Here is a 24453-nt window from a genome sequence, read left to right on the forward strand (position 1 = left end):
AAAGATAATTAAGAGTAACCAAAAGCAGATTGGTGATTTCCTGAGGCTGGAGTTATGTGGGACATATGAGAATTGGGGATGGAGTGGTTGCCAGAAATACTCTGCATGTTGATGGCTGGAATGACAAAGAGTACACCTGCTTGTCAACAGTCATGGGCCTAAGCACCTAAAATCAATGCTGGGGGCTGGGAAGAGGCCTCAGTCTACAGTGCTTGCCTTGGCAAGCATAGGTTTCATCCCCAGAACTGTCATTAAAAAAAAAAAAAAAAAAAAAAAAAAAAAAAGCTCAGTGTGGTGGCACACACGTGTGATCCCAGAATTGAAGGGAGAGAGACAAGCAGATTCCTGGGGCTTGCTGGCCAGCCAGCCTCATCTACTCAGTGAGCTGTAAGCCAGTGAGAGACTGTCTCAGAGTACAATGGGCAGCATTCCTGAGCAGTGACATCTGAAGCTGTTCTCTGGCCCCCACTTGCACGTGTACAAATGCTCGCATAGACCTCGGTACACATGGACCACACGTGTGCACTCACATACACACTCGAGAGCGATGCTTCTATGTCATGTAGTTTACACATCGGTAAAGTACATTTAATTAACAAAGAGAAACAAGAACAAACATAAGAAGATGAGTATGTTGGAGCAGGCAAATTGTAACTCCGATTCTGGAAAATGGTCAGAGATGCCCCTGACCTATCTATCAATAGCACATCCTGTTCTGGAGCCCTTTGCTCTGGTCCCTTTCCGCTGGGCATCTGCTACAGCTGTGCACATCCTGGTCTCTGTTTCCTGCCATTGAGACAGCCCGCTTAACCTCTCTGTTTTGTCAGTAAACCTAGGGACTGATGAGCAGGAGGGGTGCAAGATGCCAGAGGTGAGGTGGGAGCCCCACAGAGGAATGCGAATGTTGGCATCCACACCCTAAGCTGGAGGGGATGTTGACCCCTCTGTCTTTGAGGGGCCGGTGACTATGATTCATGAGTTAGTGTGGGAGGTGGTGGGGCTGTCATCTGACGGTGATGCATCAGTCCTCAGATCCTTTACTGTAAATTAGTGTGATGAGAATAAAACACCTCTCTCCCTGCCCAACTTAAGACACTTGCTCAAAGTCCCTTAACTAGAAGTGGCAGAGCTAAGATTTGAACCCTGTCCATCTGGCATGAACCTACAGAAAGCACATGCCTCATACCCTTGCATGTCCAGCATACATAGCAAATGCCCCTGGAAATAGCTTCAGGGCCCCATAGCAGCAGTGGAAGCAGCTAGAGTGGCCTTCCCCTTACTTTTGTCTCAAGGAAATATAAATCGTACCAGGAGTCCCAGATCCAAGGAAGTCAGCTTTTCCTAGTCCTTTCAGAGAGATAGGTACCACACAGGTAGAAGAGAATGGAGAGAGAAGATCCTGTCTACCTTTAGAAGCAGTGCTAGATTGGGAGGAAGCAAAGGTTGCAGAGGGAGGGGTATCAGGACTCTGAATAACTAACTGGTAGACACCAGTAGAAGCATCTTTAAATAAGGATTTCTCTCAAGACATATGGGAAGGGTCTCATGGGATTTCGGGGCACCAGTCAATCCAGGAATAGCCTGGAACCAGGAAGTACTGCTGACACACTTTCATATCACTGATCTCCTTCCCTTTCTGGCATATGCTCTGTGCTTCTATTTCCCTACTGATAGGGTTCCTCTGCTTTTCAGATCCAGGCAGCCAGAAGCATGGATATCTTTGCGTGGCCAGCTGCTCAGGATGCCAGAATGCCTGTCAATCTGTCTGTCTGACTCCTTTTTCTTCCCACCAGTCCTAAATTTTAAGGAAAGAGGCCTGGCTGGTGTTGGGCCAACAGTTCTTCCCCACCTGTGTGTGTGTGTGTGTGTGTGTGTGTGTGTGTGTGTGTGTGTGTGTGTGTGTGTGTGTGTGTGTAGAAGGCAAGGGATCTGCTAACTTGCTTTGCTACCTGTCCCTTGCACTAGAGATGAGTCTAGGTGGCTAAGATAACATGAGAAGGGGTTGCTGGCCAAAGGGCTGAGAAGCCTACTGAAGACAAATCCACATACATACATATCCATGCATATTGTTAGCTGGCTTAATCTGGGCTCAGGAATTTTCAAATTGCTCCCACATGCAGAGATGCCTCCAAGTCGCTGTCACGCAGACATCAGACAGAGCACTGCATCTGTTCACCCAGCTCAGGCCGTTCAAGGCAGCAGGCCCAGCCTCTCTCTACACCTACCAGTCATGGCAGCAATGGGCCTATAGTCTCCATTTATTTCTGAACCCTTTCTCACTCAGATCACATCTCTCTAGCATTTGGCTCAGTGCAACCCTGGCTTCTGGCCCTTTGGATTCATTACCAGTCCTTGGTTCTCTCACCCAGGCTTGGACTGAAGTGGGTCCTGGGTTCTGATAATGTCTCCGCCTTTTCCAGGGTGTTCTCAGGAAGTCCACTACCCAGCACCTTTAAGCCCAGTGTCCAAATCCTACTGATCATCCGTCCCGCTGGCAGAACCGGTAGGGTCTGACCACACTGATGACTCCAACAGCATCCCACGGCTTTGGCCATTCCTTCTATACTTGGCCAAGCTTTCAGGCTTCGGTTCAGCATTGTGTGAGTTTAGGCTCCATATCAAACCCTACACCAGGTGCTGGGACACAGAGATGTACAGCTGTCCATCGCCCGAAGAAAGCCACAGACATGGCGAAGGTTTAGCTGTAGCCGAGGAGCATGTCGGACATTCAGTAGCTATCAAGAGGCAGCGACCAGAAGCCACCCCGCCAGAGGAGAATGCACGGCAGCCCAGAATGTCAAAGATAATTCTGGTCCTGGCATGGCGAGCTGCAAGATAAGAAGTCTTTGTTACTTCCTCCTCTGTGGGCACAATGAGGTATTCATGCGACTCCCCTCGGGACTCGGGAAGCATTTTAGGCCCAAGAAAGGCCCGTGCGTCATCATAATTGTGTAAAATGGCTGTTCTCTTCCTATCCCACTCCCTTGACAAATCCTGGTCAGGCAAGATTAAGCCGTATTGATGCTGCTTCCACTGCTCATCCAGCTCCCTTCATTGGTCTTTGATTGTGACTTCCAAGGAGCTAACTGGAGCATCATTGATCAGGTCATCGGTCACTGTCATGATCCTTTGACCTTCAGACACTATATTCAAGGACCCACCGATTCCCCATGTGTTTCGGTGCAGATTATCCCAGGGGACATCGTGGTAACTGGGAAAGACAGCCTTCCATATTCAACTGAGACCCAGAGCCGATGTTAAACAGTAGTGAGTCGAGCAATGGAAATCCTGAGTTTGAATCAGTCAGGAGCAGCGAAAGCTGGGCAATTTGTGTAACCTCTCTGAACCTCAGGGTTTTTTGGCTTTTGTCTTGATTGTAGTCAGTAGGTGACTTCAGGAAATGACTTTACAGTGTGGTGTCAGCAGAGGCACTTGCTATTCCATGTTTATGGTGGAACTACTCAAAACGGCCAGAAAATAGAACCTACCTAGAAGTCCTCCAGGACGAATGGACAAAGAGAATGTGGTAAACGTACAGAGCAGAATTTTTGTGCAGCCATAAAGAATGAGAGCATGGCATTTGCAGGAAAATAGATGCAACTGGAGATTATTATGTTAAATTAATTAGGCCAGACTTGGAGAGACAGACACCACACTTTCTCTTTTGTGCAGACCCTAGATTTGAAATTATATACGTCTGTATATATGGGGGGAGGTCAAGAAATACGGAGGGGGTCATGAAAGGGACAGAAAAGATCTGACAGTGAAATGCATGTAGGACAGAGGACTAAGGAGAGAAGGATGGAAGGAGTCCTCTGGGGGAAGGGGTGTGGGAGAGGGCAGCAGGTGAGCAGAGGGACTACATGACTGTCCCTTAACAGATGACTGGTAAGTGTGGCTTCCATTTCTATGGCCTAAGCAAGTTGGCAAAGTAAAATAGATGGACGCGGTCTTCACCCTCGGGAAGCTTACACTCACAAGTGAATAGTCTCACCTCTGTGAAGTAGCCTCCTCCCTCCAAGATCAACCCCGAAGGACAGGCCACTGTGATCCCAACTTCATACAAACACTTGGAAATGCAGGGCAATCAGGTGACTCAGCCACAGACTCGGAACCCGAAAATGGGGCTGGGGACTACTCAGAATTGAACTGGATCTAGAGGTCCCTTCTCACCCTCTGCCTGCACCATCTCACCCAACATATCTGAGTGGGGAGTCATCAGGAAGCAGGTGGGGGGATCGGGCTGGACTGGAACCAGACAGATTTCACAGAGTTGGTGACCATGAATGCAATATTTTGTTTCCTCATTTGCAGAATGGCATTAATGATGTACACATGCCCGGGTCCAGAGGGGCTGGGTGGACCTAGTTAGCAAGTGTCATCAAAAGGCTACAGTGAGCTGGGGACTGTTTTAACTGGTACAGGTGAACCCTTGAGTAAGACTATGATCTGGTCCCAGTGAGTGTCTGGAGGGAGAGGGGAGAATGGGATCTCATTGGAAGTTCATCCCAAACAGCTTTGCCATTGTGTTAAGACGGTGGAAAGATTTGCAGATACACAGGAACTTAATACAAGCGAAGAAACACAGTAATGATTACAGTAACGACAGTTGGCATGTACAAAGGTTTCTCTCCATGAAGGTTTTAAGTGGACCCATTTTACAGATGAGAAAGCTGAGCCCCAGGGAGGCTGTTATTTAATAGCAAGTGGAGTAGTGGAAACTAGGTGCTGTGACTTCTAGTCCTAAATGTCACCCCCAATGACCAGTCTCTGGTTCCTTGTACCTCAGAAATTTATTTGGAAGCATCTGGAAACCTTGTCAAAGGCTTTATCATTGGCTCCAGAGCTCAGGAAACCTCATCCCTCGTCTTGAATATACAGCTTAGATGTAAAGCCAGAGGCTCAGCTTCACGCCAGGGAGCAGAGTGCCCTGATGTTAGCTGGCAAGCTTCTTCCTCCCCATCCCCAGCCCCTGCCTCGGAAGCTACCTCACCACCAGGCTTTACATCACTGTTGGCCAAGCCTAGAGCCTGGATTGTGTCTTGAATGTGAAAGCCAAGTGAGAGGCTTTAATGCAGCTCTCTTTCTGAGAATCTCAAATGGCATTACCTCTCATGTCCTCTCTCAATGTCTCCAGAAAGCTGGCTGGCAGCCTCATCCAAGATCTATAGATCGTGGGGCTGGGGATGGCCAGAAACAGGAAACGACTCTTTCAAGGTCACCGGGGAAAGTTTTGGGCAGAGATTATCAGTCTTACGTCCTATTGGTCCCCTGGAGTGTGTTTTCACAGTAATGTCACAGTTGTGACACCCTGCCTGGGCACTCAGCAGGAGCATCCAGAAGCCAAAACACAGCAAAGGAGAGTGGTGAGAGTGCCATTCAGGATAGCTAGCGGGGTCATGTAGAGGGAAGATGACAAGGACACTGGGGTCTGCATTGGTGTACTATTCCAGCTTACAGCTGAGTAGGGCTGCATATGACAGTGCCCACAGGTCACGGCAAGTCACTGAGGGTCTGCAGGCACCTAACCCGAATCAATTAGCAAACCCATTATTTAAGGGTAAATGTGTCTGCAACAAATCCCTGCCATTGATTAAAGCTAACATTGGATCGACAGTTAACACTTGGGGCAGAATACTGTTAGTTCTTCATCTCCAGTCAGGATTGGGGGTGGGGGGCATAGTCTAGGGAGGTAGTACTCAGGTACCACCCTGTGTAGAGGTAGTGTGTTTATAAGAGGAGCACTGGGGAGGCGGGGACAGGTGGCCCTGGAGCTAACTGGCTAGATAGTCTCATCTACTTGGTGGGTTTCAGGTCAGAGAGAGACCCTGTCTCAAATAAAACAAAGTAGGTGGCACCTATGGAAGAACACCCAAAGTTGTCCTCTGGTCTCCATATGCACTCACATGCTTGTGACCCCACGTCCACACATGTAACTGCATTTACACAAATACATACATGTATATATGTACACACGACACACATATACACACACAGAGACAGAGACAGACAGACAGACAGACAGACAGACAGACAGACAGAATCTGTTGAAGTTGGAGAACCCCGGGCCACTTAGTAAGTATGAAAGTAATAGAAATAAGTCAAGGTCAGTGTCTGATGGGACCAGACTAGAACCATATAATGCTGTCAGCTCACAGTAGGTTCAGCTGAGCCAACAAGAGGAAATGTATCCAAGGTACTCGCTCAGTGATAGAAGCCGCCATTGTGGACATTCTCACCGAGGCAATGTCATTGTAAGGATACTAGACAGGATGACCTAATACCAGTGTGCTATGATGAGAAAGACGGTTATTACCTATCCAGAGGGAGCCAGTGACTTGCCTTCATGCATGGTCCAAGCCTCTATAGTTATCATTCATGCCATGATTGCTCATGCTATTATAATAAAAAGTAGACATTATCTATGGACTTCTGCCTGCGTGCAGGATGCACTCTTAAACTCTTACTAAGGTCCACAGTAATATTACAGGGTGGTCTTACAGTCCACATTCTGTAGATGGAGAAGAAAAAAACCAATACTTCAAATGTAGTAGTTTCCCAAGGTTGCTCTTCGAGCGAATGGAGATCCCAGGGACATTCAACACATTGCCCGACTGCAGCACTGTTAAAATGGATTATGCCTCACACGCTCTCTGAATGTATGCAGGTTGTAAATCTAGTCTTGTCACTCCCACTAAGGAAAATAGATTGGATTATTAGTCTGCACGAATGATGTCATCAGGATGACCTTGGACCCACTCTCGTTCATTCAAAGAGGAAGTGTTTGTACAAGCGTCAGTCCATAAGTGTATTCTCTCCCTCCTTCCCTCCCCCCACCCCCTCTGTCTTTGTCTCTCTGCCTTTCTCTTCTCTTTCTCTCACTCCTTTTGTTTGAGTCAAGTTCTCACACTGTCACCCAGGGTCTTGAATGGCAACCCCCCTTAAATACCCAAATTCTGAAACTTCAGGTGTGAGCCCACCATGTTCAGCTAGCATTCTTAACAATGCAATGACTATTGGCTTGAAAGTCCCCAAATTTTGGTAGTAGGATCTCATTCCACATTCTGCATATCTTCCTTAGTTATTTTGAAAGGTTCCTCCAAAGATGCCCCCACAAAGAAGTTGTGATGGTTAATTTTAACTGTCATTCTTGAGTCATCTGAGAAGAGAGTCTCAATGAGGAGTTCTCTAGATTGTGTTGGCCCCTGAATGTGTTTGTGGCTACTCTCTTGATTATATTAATTGATATGGGAAGAACAAGCCCACTGTGAGTGGTGCCATGCCCTAAGCTTGGGTCCTAGGCTACACAAAAGTGAAAAAGGTGAGCTGAGCAGAAGCATGCATGGTTAATTTTTCTGTACTCTTGACTGTGGATGTGATATGACTAGCTATTCTAAGATCCTGCCATTTTGCTTTCCCACTATGGTGCACTACCATCTGCCATTGTGAGCTAAAATAAACACTTTCTTTCCTAAGTTGTTTTTTGTCAAGGTATTTTATCATGGCAACAGAAATGAAATGACGACAGCAAACCATCAGTTGTAATTATGCCTGGCAGCCAATCACCCCTTCCTCCCCGTAGACTGCCTTCTACTTCTTCATGTCCCTCATCTACTTAGCTCTCTGAGGTCAGCTTCCTACCTAATTGCACTGTCTTCTGTCCCCAGGCCACAGGTACTTCATTCATTCATGGCTCATTCATTCATTTATTCTAATATTTATTGAGGATCGAATCTGTACTAGAGCCTGGAGAGAGAAGAGTCAGCAAGGGTATGTGATCCCTGCTCTTGTGTGGCTGATGTTCTAGCTGGGGATGTGGAAACATGAAGTTGACAATGAGGTTGTCAAATGAATTAGTAAGAAGACTTCAGATGCAGACAGCAATGTTAAAGGAACAATAATGATTGCCTGGGTGGAAAAGCACTGAGGATAGGAAAACACCACCCCATACCTCTTTACCCTATTTGGGGTTCGTGGGTGCCCCCTGTCATCAGATCCCAGGCTACCATGCTCTGCATCCCTCCCCACCTCCTTCTTCTGAGACTTTTCTCTGTGCCCAGGGAACGTTTTGCAATATAAAGATTGGTCAACTCCATTGGGGGCCAACTCTGACACCTGTTCTAGCTACCATAGTGACCCCTAATGGGACCGAACTTCAGGCTCCAGTTAGCCCACTTGCTTCTGTTATCTTTCACACTATCCTGGTGCTGTGTTTCCTGAGAGCATCTTGCAATTAAGCCACCTATATTTGTTCTCTTTGTGGATGTCCGGGCAAAGGGAAAACATACAGCTCAGCCTAGCTGTGCCTAAAACCAAACCGTGAAGTCATGGCTGCGAAGGCCTAGAGGGCTTTGCGTCCACCCTATGCTGGTTACAGCCTGTATGTGAAGCAACAGAAGTCTGGGTGTAATGGGACCAGGGAGAGAGGCCAGAGCTGGTGACTCCTTTCCTAGAGTCCAGAAAGGAGAGGAGAGGGATGGGAAGTGAAGTCAGAGAGAATGGCAGTTAAGCATCATTTTAATTTTAGACAAAGCTTTCAGGGGGCCTTTTCTTTAAGAGGTCCTCTGGGGACTTTGCAAAGAATGGCTGTGCAACTGTGGGGACTTGGTAAAGGCTGGTTCAGCTGGGACCAGGGTCTCTTAGGTATCCTAAAATAGCCTGATGCTTCCTGCCCTTCAAGGATGTCACTCAAAGATACCATTCTGTCCCCTACTATTTTCTGTTTTTTTTTTTAAATTAGGCACTCCCATAGAGCATCCCCCTGTAAAACCTAAATCGTCATATATAAAAGTGAGGGTTGATTCAGACACACCTGATCGGGAAGGGTGGAGCCATGGCCTGTGTCAAACCAAAGTGCCAGGTGGTAGTTGCATTTCCCCCGGGTCCTGTGTCATACACATTGTCGCCATGACTACCCAAGTATGGCAATGGGACAAAAACATGCCACATCTTGTAGGCATGACACTCCAAGAGCTACATGGGTATTCAGAATCCATATCCCTTCCGAGTAACAATCTCATAAAGCATCACTTCTGGAATTTGAGTGAGAGGTCTAATTGTGTTCCTGCTTCTGGGGTAGGGATCTCTGACTTTCTATTCCTTAGGCAGAACAGTGTTCACCATCCCATCTCACCTACCACCACCCTATAACTCCAGAGTGAGTGCTGTGCCTGTTTAAGAGAAAGCAGGCTTAGCTGGAATCATGAAAATTGTAGCCTGGAAGTGAGTTGGAGGTTGAACAAGACCCTTCCTAGCAGCCATGAGTTAGGCTATCCAGAGAACCCGGCCTCTTGACAGAGATAACGCACACTCAGGCCCTGTGGTTCGCATTCATGGCCTGGCCACTTTCTTGGACCTCTGCCTGCAGCTTCCTGAGTGTAAGGTGGACCTCTCTAGTGGAGCTCCAGATAGGTCTTTGGATTTCCCTGCAGCAGCTGCTCAAGTCTGGCTCAGGACTTCTTCCTTTCACAGTGGCCCGGGGACAGTCCCAGGCCTCTTGGGCTGAAACCTTCCATCCCTCTTTCTTCTTCATCGCCCATATCTAGGTCTTTTTTTTTTTTAAAGATTTATTTATTTATTATATATAAGTACACTGTAGCTGTCTTCAGATGTACCAGAAGAGGGCATCAGATCTCTTTACAGATGGTTGTGAGCCACCATGTGGTTGCTGGGAATTGAACTCATGACCTCTGGAAGAGCAGTCGGGTGCTCTTAACCGCTGAGCCATCTCTCCAGCCCCCCATATCTAGGTCTTATACAGAATATAGGTAACCATCCGTGTATTTCAAACGATCCCTGACCCTGCCCTCTTTGTCTACCATGCTACCGCCATCATGGCCAAGAGACAGATGGAGATGGCTACCAGCATCTTCACTTCCTTTATCTCAAGAGTCTCTAGCCAGCCTTGCTCTGGGCACCATCCCCTGACTCCATTAGATGTACTCTTGACATACCCACAGGGTTCTTTATAGAAAACACTTAATGTCAGCATCCAGCTTAAAATCTATATGACTTCTGAGTGGGTCAGTACTTAGAATAAACTCCTCACATGGTTTCAGGATGAATGGGGCCATCTGAGCTCATCTTTTTTCCACTCTTCCTCGTGCTTTCTTATGCTGACCATCGTGGCCTCTCTTTCTCAAGCCAAGCTTATTTCTCATCACAAGACCTTGGTTCCAGTTGACCCCCACCTGGAACAGCCTCCCTTGGAAGTTCCCTCCGCAGAGACACTTCTTAGCCTCCCCATCACAACTCATTCTCTGCTCACCCATCACTCAGCACATCCACTGCCCCATAAATTTGCCATCACCTGACACTGTCATGCTTAATTACTAGAATGGTAGTAATCATGAGACGTGTTTTATGGCTCTATTCATAGTATCTCGCCCAGGAGGATGAAGATGGGAGGGTCCCACGCATAAAAATAAGACGCCCAATAAATATTTCTTCCACTAAGCCATGAGGTTGACACATCACCTGGAACAAGGTAACCCTCCAGACTTTCATTTTCTCATTAGCACAGTGGGAGAGAATGAGCCAGGCTCATTCAAGGCTGTGTTCAAGAACGTCCCTGGTTCTGACGTTTTCTGAAGCAGTACTCATAAGATTGCATCAGGACGGATGAGTGGATGGTAGATGGACGACAAGAAGGAAGGGGGGATAATGGAGGGAGGGATACATGGATGGTGGAATGAGGGAAAGGGGGATGATAGAAAGAAAGGAAGCTGAGTGCATCACTGAGAAAGAGATGAATTGTGGGATAAGGAAGGAAAGGAGAGAAGAAGGTGGAACTGATGGAGAGAAGGGTGAATGGGGAAACGCATGGAGGAATGGATGGGGAAATGGTATTTGTGGATTTTACTGAAGAAACCCAAGATGGGAAAAGTTAGCAGGAAGATAGGGGCAGAGAAAGAGAGCAGATAGCAGCAGTCAGAATGTAGTTTTCCTATTCAAACTCTCCAACTGAAAGAGAGCTACCATCTTCCCAGCCCAGGGGACCATCATTGCCTATGGCTGTGCCTATACATCGTTGCCAACAGAAGTAGCCATTCACTGGTCAAGAGCTCTATAGAGGACGTAAAAGGAGCCAGAGAGGAGTGTGTTGGCAAGGCCAGCATCCCTGTCTTCTCTGAGTGTCAATGACTTTCTTGCTCCTACAGGTTCAAAGAGCACTTCATTGTACAGGAAAAGTACAGCTAATGAGAAACAGGCTCTCTGACTCCAGCCAGCTAGGGAAGCCCAGGAGACAGAGGAATGCCTCCTAGAACCTGACTGTGGGCATCCGCAAAGAGGGGTCATTTCCTCCCTTGCTCTGGGACCAGTGCAACTAAGGGCAGGGGTGGGGACAGGCTGCTGAGAGGTAGACTTGGAGCCACAGCAGAGCCATTGATGGGGTGGGACTTCTGGACTGGTTTCTTTCTCATATGCTGGATCTTTGGCTTGGAATCCAAGTCAGACACCAATAATGACAGCAGCTCCCTAACACTGGACTGTTGGGATACCAGCTGTGGCAACATAGCAGGAAGACTGCTGGCTCTGGTTTGTGGACTCTGGCCCTCGGTGTTCTCTGTTGTCCAGATCAGGAGCTGGGGAAAGCCCAACTCTGTTGTACCTTACACAGTGAAAATAGCACAGATTGGGGTCCTTGGATCTAGTCTGCAGTGTTGGCTCTGTGATGTATTCAGAAAAAGGGCAAGCAGATGAGGATTATGGAAAACCCATCTGAGATCACAGAATATATGATAACACATATATGTATGTATGTTATCTGGGTGCCCTCAGGAAGTAATGAACGGGGACTAGCATGCAACTAATCATGTGTATATTTTATTCAAGTAATTTCCTGTTCATTGGTCCTTTCTTCGGCTGTGTCTAAATTAACATTACACCAACTTGAGGGGATGCTTAAAATGCATTAGTGTACCTTTCAGTTTTAAAATTTCCAGCTGGCTTTTACTTTTAATCGGTGAAAATTTCTACCTTTTCTTTCTTTGACCATACTCATTGATTATCTTACAGCCTGTGACTGATGACATCGATATGTAGATCACCTGTTAGTATTTTTCCATTGTACACTTTTCCTGTTCTGATTCAGCCATTTTGGTTTTATCTCATGGTGTGGTGTGTTTGGTTATTTTAGGCCAGGTGCCTGCCTCAGATCCCATCAGTAGCTATTCTCAGTACAAAGAAAGAATCTTTCCCTTGGCAGAACATGGAGGGCAGAATATTGATCCTTTTAAGAAAATGGGTGGATACAAGAGACTAGTGGTCTTATTTGGCAGGGAAGAATCTGGGGCGATTTTGAAAGTGAGGGGAGGGCAACAAAAAGCAAACTGGGTAGAAACAAGGATGTGTATTGATTGCCTACGGCCAGACAGGACATCTGGCAGCCCAATGCCTTCCATTCTGCCCCACTGCAGCTGGAAAAGACATTCAGGCTACAAAAATTGAACACTGTGAGTCTCACGCCAAGACGGCTGAGGAAACAACAGGAACGAGTTGCCTCAGATCTCTGTCTGAGCTTGATGTGAGGGGATCTGGAACAGCTACATCGAGCCACCTTAGTAAACACTGAGAGTGCTCACAGATCCACACATGCCCTCATGCAAAAACAGGAAAGGCCACGATAAAACCACTGGAGGGCTCCACACAGAAAGGAGGTTCACAAAAGCTTTGATTTCAACTCCGTTCTCCAGTGGAGAGTGTTCAACAGGCCCGGTCAGTCAGATTCCAACCGTCTGTCCTAATTGCCAAGAATCCTTCACCTCTGTCCCCACTCTCCGGCTTGACTACACTTGTGAGGTTCAGATGGTTCCAAGGTAGATGTTCTCAAGTAGAATGAGCTCTCTTGGCCAAGACTTTGTCTTGCCAGCTACATCCTGTGTCCCAGACTTCAGCTGGTTCAAGTCTGACATCACCCTTAGTGCCTCTCTACTACCTCCGAGATAGAGCACCACTTCAGAGGCTATGACTGCCAGATCTGGCCCCACCCTTTCTGGGTACATCCAGCTAACAAGGCAGAGAGTGAAGCCCTTCCCCCATCCCCAGCACTTGCATAGGCCTTGCCACGGGCCTCATTACACAGGGTCTGACAATCCTAAGCATTCTGCTGGAGGAGTTCTCAATGTTCTCATTGTTGTGATAAAACACCCAATGGAAGCAATTTAAGGGAGAAAGAATTTCTTATCGGTTTGTAGCCTTCAAAGGGTACACTTCATAGTGGCAGAGAAAGCAAGGTGGAGTTTATGGTGGTGGGGGTACGACTCAGTCAGGCTCCTCTCCTTTCACAGGACTAGAAAACTAAGAGCTGGGGGAAGGCAGACAGCAGTGATGTGGGGCCAACCTTCACCTCCTAAAGGACTGACAACCTCCCAAAACAGCACCATCCTGTGGTACCAAGTATTCAGATACACGAGCCTAAGGGAGACATTTCATATTCGAACCATAATGGGAAAGGTGGGTAATGTTAGGCTCTGGACCCAAAGGGTTTCCACCCTTTATCTACCAAGAAATCAAAGGATTTTTAAGGGTTCTCTCTTGTTGAGACTTGTCTTGGCCCCAAAGTAGACAGGTGTAGAACATTGTAGTCTAGAGTGCTGGAGGGAGCTGCTGCCTGCTGGCTCTGTAGTTTTAGGCATCTTAACTTCAGTATTTTCAGCACATAAGCTTTACCAGGAGCAGACAGGCTGATACACGTCAGTTTCTTGGGACCCTGCTCATGACTGTACGGCTGAAACTTGTAGGACCATGCAACCTACAGTCTTCAGGCCACAAGCACACCCCAAGATAGCTATGATGAGGGCCAACACATTAACTGAAAGCTTAAAACATTAGAAGAACTGTTTGGCTAATTTTTTGTACCTTGGCTGTGCCATTCTCAAGCATGAAGTTTGTAGATGACAGTGTATCTATAAGGGTAACAAAAAAAAATTGGACACCCGTGGAAGCAATGTGTTTTGATGTCAAATGGAGAAGGGAGAACTTGTGATGGTTAATATCAACTGTCAACTTGATTGGGTGGAGGAAAACTAAGAGCACTAATGAGAAACACTTTTGATGGTGTCTGTGAAAGCTTCTCTAGAGAGATCTAACTGAGAAGGGAATTACCCTGAATATAAGGAGCACCATCCCAGGAGTTGGGATCCCAGTTTCAATGGAAAGAGAAAAAAGAGAAAGCCAATTAAGTATCAACCTTCATCTTTCTCTGATCCCTGACTTTAGATTCAATGTTATCAACTGCCTCTTGTCCCTGACACCATGTCTTCCTTGATATGATGGACTGTATCCCTTTGAACTGTGAGTCAAAACAAACCCCTCCTTCTTTCATGGATCGCTGCCAGGTATTTTGCTAAAGTGACGAGATGTAAACAGTGATCGGTAAATAATAGCAAAAAAAAAATAAGTGGATGGGAGTTGGTATTTGATAGAGGTAGAGTTTTAATTATGGAAAGATAAGAAACTTCATCCCACATGGTGATGATGGGTGTGTAACAGTGTGGCATAACTGTTCATCTAAAACAGTCAATAAAATAGGTCACATAGGCATTACTACCACAGAAAGAAGCGTCTTTTATTGCTTTTTGGTGAGGTACCTCAACAGTTCACAGGATTCAGTTGAAGGGAAAACGTTAAAGGTTGCTAGGTAGGAAGAGTACAGCTCTTACACAATGTCAGATTCTAACAACTTCTCTTACCCAAAAGAATTAAACTCTCAAGTCCTCAACAGGTACCACCCATGAATATGGTTGTGTGGTTGGAATGTCATACAGGTGAGCAAATGGGTATGTGCCCAATTTCAGAGTCCTGATCTCGGGGACATGGTCCTGAAGGGGCAGGCATGAGGAGGTGAGGCAACTGAGCAAGGAGCTTTCCTCTGTGGAGAGGACACTCCAGCTGCTCCCAGGAAAGTCCTGAAGGAAACGAAGATGCTCATGCAAAGTCCAGGTCTATGCTCAGGATCTAACCATGAACAGTAGCTCTTTCTGCCTTCTGATTCCCTCCAAAAGCTCAGATGCTCTCCCCTGTTCCAAGGTTCGGCCAACAGCCATCTCCTGAGAATGGCTTGCCCTACAGCTACAGCTCTTCTGAGGCCTAGTCCCTGCATGAGAATCAAAGTCTCTCCTCCTCTAGTTCTAGTCTGTATTCTATATTCATGTCACGTGTCAGTCACCTTGTCCTTTGGAGGTAGGAGCTGTGTCATTTCTTCTCTGCATTTGCTTTCCTTGCTCCCTGGCCCTAATTATGCAAACCACGTTTTCACTGCTTTAATGAACACCGATGTTTTTAGAAGAAAAAAAAGCGCAAATCTTCCTAAAGAGATTTCCCATGATGAGACATCTCGTCCCACAGGATGAGAGAAGATGATTAAGAGGCGAGGAGGTCCTGTGGTCTAAGACCCTTGAGAGGAACTGAGCTAAGTAAAGCTAAGGAGGTCATTACAGGGCACGTGGAGACTATGACACACAACAGTACTTTACCAGAAAAAGAAGGCTAGGACAGCTCGGTGATGTAACTTTGGTAACTTGAACTCAACTGTGGTAGGAATATTTATATCAGGGAAAGCAGCACATGCTAGAGGACTGGGGCTTCATTTTTTGTGTTTTCAGAGAGCCAGTTAACTCACTTGTCATTGAACGCCAACTCAAGAAGAGAGGATGACCCCAAGATTTTCCTAATGTATTCAACCATAAAATCCCTTTAAATTTCATCTTGCGGGAACCATCCTGGGCAAGGAAGTCATGTCCTGTGGAAAGTACTTCGGGGAACGTTCTCTGCAATGATACTTTAATGAACACCATGGAGGAGTGAGAGGCATGAATAGTAACTGAGCATGCACCATGCCCCGTGAATTATGACGGGTGCCGTATGTTTACTGCTGGGTGCAGTTCTCCCAGCACAGAAGAGGCACAGGTATGAATGACCACATTTTACAAGTGAGGGGGAAAGAAATGAAGGAAGAAATTTCCCCACAACAGCCAGCCCAAAGCCTATTCCCCTCACAGATTAAAATGTCTGGTGGGCGGTTTGGGCATCAAGATTTAAGTGTTACTTTCAGAAGGGTTTGTCAAACAAATTAACAGAAGAGGCCATGAGCTGTTCTTATAATCCAGTCATCTAAAGTTGTCAAAGTTACTTCTAGACAGCAGAAGGACTGGGGCTGAACATTCTAGCTGGTCCACAGCCCTGACTTCCCTCTCTGTGTATATATGTGGTTCCATATACTGAGAGTCATGCATAAACTGTATTTTTTAATCTCTTGAACACGTTTAAAAATGCCAGTCTTCGACACCCTCTGCTTCGTTGCTGAAAGGCAATCCTGACCCCAGCCACTAACACTTACATGCAGCAGCCCTAAGAAATCAGCCAAACAATTGTTCATTCTGCCAGCAGGGAGACTGGGATCCACACAGGGAGACGATCCCTTTGGAGTCTTGTAGGACTGGGCTTTGGCTCCCGTACAACACTGCTTTCAACTAACACAAGGGTCATTCGTCCTTGGGGCCTTAAGAAGGTGATTTTAACTGAAAGACAAACCGTTTCTGGGTAACAAGGGCTTGGTTGCTCTCCACTGAGGCCAGGCTTATCAGCTCATGGCCTTTGAGAAAAGATGTTCAATATCACAAGGACATTGTCCTGAGTCACATGTGGGACCGGGCTGCATGGTTGTGTGTTCCACATGCACTCCTACTCCAGTTTCAAACAACTGGGGCCTGGGAAAGTTACCACCGCAGAGAAGATCTAGCAGCCTCTTCACCCTCTGCTGTGGTTTCATTTGGTGTTGATGCTGGTTTTGGTACTCCCTGGAGTATGACTTCTGGGATATATCAGAAATTCTGGATTGCTCAGACACCTGGGCAATGACGGTCAAGCTAACCTAGTAACAGGGTTTACGTGACGTATAACCTGGCACTGGAGGGTGGGAGACAATGGCTCAGTAGTTAACTTCTTACTACCTAAGCATGAAGAGCCAAGTTCAGCACTCAGTACTCACAAAAAAAACAAAGCGAGCTGCAACAGCGTGCACCTGTAATCCCAGAGCTGCGCTAGCAGAGGGAGGAAAATCCCATGGTCTCTCACTGGCCGGCCAATATAGCCAGATAGGTGGACTCCAGACTCAATGAGAGACCCTCTCTCAAAAATTAAGATGGTGAGCAATTGAAGGAGCCACCCAATATGGACTTCTGGTTTCCATGTGCACATGCTGTGTGTGCATGTGCAAACACACACACACACACACACACACACACACACACACACACACGAGGAAAAGACAAGTAACACAGGGATGCAGTACAATGATGCTGTACTGTACTTTAAGCAGAAAAGTATTTAATTTAGGTCAACTTTAAAGCCTGTAAAATGTTTTTACATATTCAATTTTTATTCTTGAGCATCTAATTTTTGACCTACCCTTGATGATTTGGCAATGGAATTCTCTAGTGAGTAAATGGCTGAGTTAATTTGATGTATGCGTTAGGGACTGTCTGTAAATTAAAGGTGGTCTGTTGGAGCAGCTGATTTTAATATTTAAAATACCTCATTCACTTGTTCTTCCCCCATTCATTCAATAAGTAATCTTGAGTATTCTGGATTTTGTGGATATAGAAACAGATCAAGAAGCCCAGATTACCCAAGATACAATTCACAGACCACACGAAGCCCAAGAAGGAGGACGACCAAAGTGCGGATGCTTCAGTCCTTCTTAAAAAGGGAGAACAAAAATATTCATAGGAGGAGATATGGAGACAAAGTTTGGAACAGAGATTGAACAAATGGCTATTCTGAGCCTGCCCCACCTGGAGACCCAGCCCATATACAGCCACCAAACCCATACAATATTGCTGATGCCAAGAAGTGCTTGATGGCAGGAGACTGATATAGCTGTCTCCTGAGAGGCTCAGCCAGAGCATGGCAAATACAGAGGCAAATGCTAGCAGCAAACCATTGAACTGAGAATGGGGTCCCCATTGGAGGAGTTAGAGAAAGGATAGAAGGAACTGAAAGGGCTTGCAACCCATAAGTACAATACCGACCAACCAGAGCTCCCAGGGACTAAACCACTACCCAAAGACTACGCATGGACAGATCCATGGTTCCAGCTGCATATGTAGCAGAGGATGGCCTTGTTGAGCACCAATGGGAGGAGAAACCCTTGGTCCTGCCAAAGATGGACTCCCCCCAGTGTAGGGTGGGGAGGTGGGAAAGGGTAGGTAGTTGGGTGGGAGAACACCCTCATAGAAGAAAGGGGAGGAGGGATGGGATGAGGGTTTATGGACAGGAAAATGGGAAAGGGGATAACATTTGAAATGTAAATTAAAAAATATCCAATTTTAGAAAAAGATGGGGTCTCTAAAGATAGTGAAAATTAAAATGATTTCAGGAGTGTGGGAAAGTCATTACATAAGAGCAAACAAGCAAAGGAGTAAGGAGCCACTGAGGAAACGTGTGTTGAAAGATGAGCAGGTGAGAATGATAGAAGTCTAGCCTGGGAAATATTTTGAAATCATATCACAGATTTCCCTTGGCTGCAGACAAAACAAAAGATCACACATTAGGAGTACAGCAGCCAATGTGAATGAAGGCCCAGAGATGGCTTAACTCAAGAATGCTGAGGGAGCCCTGAAGCTGAGTTAGAGAGGAACAAAAGGGATGACTTTGGAGATATCCACAGAGGCCAAGCACCCCCAGGAAATCAGTTTTCCTGGCTCAACTGTAACACAAATCAACCTGTGATCTTGCAAGCGAAGGAGCTCACAAGTGAGCACAGGCAAACCAGAGAAAGGCTCCAAGCCCCCTACACTGCAGCAACTCTGCAGTAACCCTACTCTGTTGTTAGTTCACTGATTCAGTTGGCATATTAGTCTTCTACTGCTGTGGCAAATGCCTTAGGGAACAAACGGTTGGGTTTGGTTCACAATTTCAAAGGCTTCAAGTCCAGCATTACCTGACTCCATTGCTTTGGGTCAAAGGTGTAGGCAAAGTCACAGAAGGAAATATAGAACAGAGCAAAGGTGCTAGGCAGTCACGAAGTAGAGAGACAAGTGGGGGCAGGAATCAATGACAAGATATAGTCTCCCAAACTACACCCCTCCAGTTAAGCCCCACCACCTTATCTTGACCATATCACAAACTGCCTTGGATTATTAACCCAACAGAGAGGATTAATCCACTGAGGATGACTCCATCATTGGGTTGATTCAAATAAGCCCCAAGCATCATTTGCTAATGAGCCTATCAGCTGGCAGCCAAGCCTCCAAGAGTAAAACACCCATGAGACACTGTCCTTGACACCGGAAACACAGTAAGCAGGGCACACCAAAGTCTAGCAGGAGAGACTACCACTCAAAATCTGTTACATGATGTGAAACTGGTAAGGGCAGGCATTCCCTAACTTTCTTGTCGTAGTGACTAAACACCTGACAAGAGACAGAGGAAGAATGGTTTCTTGGCTCTTGGCACAGTGAGGAAGGCATGGTGGCAGTGAGGGCACCAGCCATTGTGGCAGGAGCTTACTATATAACCTTCTAGTGGATCAAGAAGCAGGGACCTAGGGTTGGAGGGGCTAGGTATAACCCTCTATTTTAAACTTTACTGCCCTACCTCAAAAGCCATGTAGAACCCATGTACAAAAGGTTCTACAACCTCCAAAGCCAGTAACATCATCAGCAAACCAAGAGCTCAAAGGCGTGAGGTGTGGTAGCATTTCACATTTAAATAACGGTACATCCGCAGTGAAAATAAATCAGCATAAGGCTAGAGATAAAGGCGAACAAGAGGCAAGCAGAGGTAGAAGCCGAGTTAGCAAAGAAAATCAAGGTAGACTTCTCTATGCTGCTGCTCAAACGTAAATGAACAAAAGCCACCTGCATGGGGAAATGAGAGTAAAGTTCCTGACAGAGGAAAAACCCTGGCCCAAGGCCTTTACTGAGGCATGAGGGTGACATCCTACCCACTCAGCTGCGAAGATGGACATCTCAGTGAGGTTGCCAGAAGTGTTAAAAAGTCAATAGGGCCCGGAAGAAGAGGAGGGACCGAGGTGACAACAACCAGGTCGAGAGGAAAGAGCAAGTGCTGTCAAGGAGAGGCGTGTTTCCAAGCTCACCTTCTGAGGAGGGTGCAGCAGACACTGCATGAGAGAATCCTTTCTTCACCTGCTCCTGGCCCAGGAGGTACTCCTGAAAGCCAGAAACCCCCAAGACAGTGTTCAAACTTGGCCGCGGTCAGTAGACACAAGCACCAGCAAAAGGAAACACGATGCTCATTTGTGCTGTTCAGTCTGGCTGGATCCTGAGAGCTCTGATCTGCAGACTGGCAAGTAGACAGTGCCTGGCACGGTACCTGGGTGGGGGGAATGGGATGTCTAAGAACTAAGATTCTTCCAAATGGCAGCAAGTAAGAAAGAGAGGAGAAGCACAAATAGTTATTAAGGACTATTAAATAGTTATTAAAAACCTGAAAAAAAAGAGAACAAGAAAGCCCTCAGGTCTCTGTGTGGTTCCTCACACCTGTAATCCCAGCATGACAAAGGCCAGAAGCAGGAGAATCTGAGGCGAGCCTGGGCTACATGTCTCAAAACAAAACAAACAAAACCCAAGAGGGATGAGGAGATAACGTAATGGTTAAAGAGCTCGCCGTGCAAATAGCAAGAATAAGGCCAGAGGCTGAATTTCCCAGAACCCACGCAAATCTTGCGTGGTGGGTGTGGCAGCTCACCTGTACATCCAACACTCAGAGGAGTGATGTAGGATCCCAAGAGCTGACTGGCTAGCTGGATTAAGAATCAGAGGGTTCTGGGTTCAACTTAGAGACTCCACCTCAATGAACAAGGTCTTGGGCGGCCACTGAGGTTCTGGGCTCTAAACCTCTGATGTCCACCTTAGGCCTCCCTGCACCTGTTGCCCACACGGACAAGGAGACGAGGAGAGGGCAGAACGAAAGAGAAGCCACGAGGAGGATGAACGAGAATGTTGAAAAGGCTTGCTTCTGCATGCAGAATGACAGTTGTCCCAAGTGCCTGATCCCCTCTCTGACTCTAAACCTTGGCTTTTTCTTCCCTTTTTCTCCCCCATCTCTTTTGCTTGCGTTTGGCAGACTAAGGCTTCTCGACCACACTATAGTTACGCAGACTTGAAATCTAATTTCTGCTGCTGAGACACAATTTCTTCTCTGTTAGCAAAGCAAATTCGCAAGAGAAGGAATCATCCGATGGGCTCTAATCATCTCTGTGCGTCATGTCACTAAGCCACCTTCAGACCAGGTATCAGGCAAAACACAGCCTGGAGCCTGTGCAGCTCTCAGAGAGATCCTGGGAACACAGCAGTCAAAGACTGTGCGGTGTCCAACTTGTCCAAGCCTGCTCAGGAATTAGATTAATTTTAAGCTAAAACAGTCATGTCTGAGGACCCTGCTTCATACTAAGCAAAGTAGGGCAGTTGGTTGCCCCATGTAAGGTGGGGCCTTTCTCTTTGGAGATATGGGAAGACCACTAGAATGACAGGCTCTAACCGGTTACTGTTAGTCAGGTACTGTGGTTTGTTAGTCTCCAGGGTAGAAGAAGGCAGGTGGGGAAACCTCTTTGAGGTACAGCCTAGTGGGAGGCTTGCAGTCATTAGCATTGTGCTCCTGGCATAGTAGGTGGTTCTCAAGAGACCTCTTGGTAGTTTTGTGGCAGAGTTACTATGAAGGGGGCAAGTGTACCCCTGCCTTCCTCACTTCTTCCAGCCTCCACTCATGGCCACCTGCACCAACTCTTACTCTCTCCATCCCTATTCACCGTTTGTCACAAGGCCCTCACCAGAACTCAGTCCTTGTGTCACCACTATGCCCAGACCCTTGAAAACTGAACTGAATAACCCTCGTTTTCTATAGCCTATATCACGAAATTTTTTCTACAGTAATTTCTCCATACCTTAGCACATCAGGGTATGGAGAAATTGCTATTTTCCTCACCAGGGACAAGAATTAAAATGATTATGATGTTTCCATGGAGCAGGGGATATAGAAATACCCTCATTGTTTCAGAAAAACTGTAAGTCTGAATAAAGTGCAAACATTCAAATTGAAATATTCACAGAGGAATCATTTATCAAAGTAAAATTGTAGAAGAAACTTGAGTAATCATCAATAGAGAATTAGTAAAATAAACTAGCATGAACCAATTGGATACTGGTTATTATTAAGGCATTTAAAACCCAGCTCATTAAAATGAATAAAACAGCTTTTTGCATAGAACCATCTTCCGTGAGAGAGTCCTAAAAAGAAAAGAAACAACGGGTAATTGATTAGTTCCACAGGAGACTTATACAAAACAAAAATGAAATTATTATTATGCATAGAAAAAGTTATGAAAATATCTTACTGAAGGAGCAACAGGTGACATCAATCTTTAAACTTATGTCTTTTCTAGTGCTTTGTATATTGAGTGATATTTTCCTCTTTGGATGTTTTCCCATTTTTTAAAGAGACAAAAAACAAATCCTGGTCCAACAAACTGGATAAAATAGTGTTTTCATTCAAAAATGGTTTCTATTTTCCAACTCTGTTCTGGTTCATTAATTTTAGAACATTTAGAGGTTTTAATTTAGGCTCCAGAAGGGTTGTGTCTCACTTAAAAACAAAACAAAACAAAAGTGACTGATTCTTTTTACATTGCATTTATAGAAAATTAATGTTGAGGTTTGCTTCTGGACTCAAATGGTGGCGTGGTTGCTTCTATTCTCAGCACTCTTGTTCTGTGCAGCTCAAGCCATTCTGTGGAATTCCCCCAATAACCCTGAATAACTGGGATGGAGGCAGAGAAAGAGTCAGAGCCCTAATTATGCAGAAAATTGCTAAGTCGTTCATCTTGGAAGGACCAACAACAGGCCTCTTTCCCCAGGGTACAGCGTGAAACCACAGCTGGGACATTTCCAGAAGGTCAGAGCTGTAGGACATCAGCTCTTCTGTGCCTGCCCTTAACCTCAGCTTGTTGTCACTAAACAGGAGCTGGCCCCGTGTCCTGCCATTGCCTTGACTGAGCCTGGGCACTCTCCTCCTCGTGTAATACTCATGCACCATTTCCCAAGCAGCTTGAACTGGGCCAAACAACATGCAGTAGAATTCCTTCACATGGAATCAGCCTTGGCCATGGTCCACACCAGAAAATAACTGGCTCATAGGCCATGTGAGTGGAAGGCACCAGGGCTTGCCATCGGCACAGCACATACCTCTTGTTTCTAAGGTGTGTCCTCGGCTGTGGAGAGGACCTGGTTCCTTTCTTTATATTTGTTAGTAATTGAAGGTGGTTGTTTGGTTTTGAAACAAGGTCTTATTATGTAGCCCAGGTTGATCTTGAACTCAGGTAGTGTTCCTCCCTGAGTGTCCTGGGTGCTGGGGACCACACTGTGCACCACCGGAAGAGACTGTAGGTGCTTTTCTCTCAGAAAACATGAGGGTGAAAAGAGGGAAACAAACATGAAAAAGACACCCAGACCTAGAGTTCCTGGTTCAGACGAGCAACTACCACAGTTTTGTGTGTGTGTGTGTGTGTGTGTGTGTGTGTGTGTGTGTGTGTGTGTGTGTACATGCACACTGTCACTGTTGCTGTTGCTGTCTCCAGACACAGCAGAAGAAGGCATCAGATTCCGTTAGAGATGGTTGTGAGCCACCATGTTGCTGGGAATTGAACTCAGGACCTATGGAAGAGCAGCCTCTTAACCTCTGAGCCATCTCTCCAGCCCCCAGCCAGGACAGCACTTTTCCCAACCTACCAGTCTTTTTTGACAAAGGACCAAGGAAGACCCCCACTCGTCAGTGCTCTCCCAGAGACCACTAGGTAAAGAGGATATTCTTGGAACTGTACTTATCTCGGAACATCCCATCAAGTGTAGCCCAGTATCCCTGTTTATGCACGAGCAGTGAAGAGTTGTTCTAGCCTCACCCTACAGTGCCCACTGGGGATGGGATTGGGGGAAGGGACGCCTGAGGTACCAGTAGGAAAGGACAGCATTGTCTGTAGGTCATTGAAGATCATTATACAGTTGACTGCTATCCAGGCTGCTTTTTATTAGCCGCATACACACATTTCCCACAACCCCAGGGACAAATATTCTTTGTCATCCATATCAACCACTCCAACCAACACCATGCTTGGACCAGCACTGCCTGCTGCAGATTATACGCTTCACAGATGATGGCCAGCATCCTTCTGTTATTAAACACATGAACAATTATGTAATGGATTCTTGTTCATGCGCAGTCATAAACCAGTTTACAGATGTGAATACTAACTGCAGTACCCGAGGTAGGGAGAGGTAAGACATTTTACAGTGGCTTCGAGTCTGAGTTTCTCCTTTTGCCAGGTCATGAACAGGTTACAAACTATTTTTCCATGTTGGCTTCTGATTCTCACACTTGAGCTAAGACGTGAACACAACCATGCCCATTTAATGTATGAGGACACAGATGCTCAGGAAC

The 24453-nt window shown here is 46.3% G+C and overlaps 1 protein-coding gene and 1 long non-coding RNA gene across 5 annotated transcripts in view; one reads left to right on the top strand and one right to left on the bottom strand.

Moving 5' to 3' along the window:
* Syn3 (synapsin III) overlaps positions 1-24453 on the top strand; it is a 448670-nt gene that overhangs the window by 260749 nt on the left and 163468 nt on the right.
* Positions 562-20297, bottom strand: LOC148004586 (uncharacterized). The gene is made up of 2 exons (XR_015625175.1): positions 20102-20297; positions 562-2828 (listed from the first exon to the last, which is right to left on the bottom strand). It is a non-coding gene; the product is annotated as an uncharacterized LOC148004586 (long non-coding RNA).

The sequence above is a fragment of the Rattus norvegicus genome, chromosome 7 (genome assembly GCF_021556685.1).
Source record: "Rattus norvegicus strain SHRSP/BbbUtx chromosome 7, alternate assembly SHRSP_T2T, whole genome shotgun sequence".
Lineage (NCBI taxonomy): Eukaryota > Metazoa > Chordata > Mammalia > Rodentia > Muridae > Rattus > Rattus norvegicus.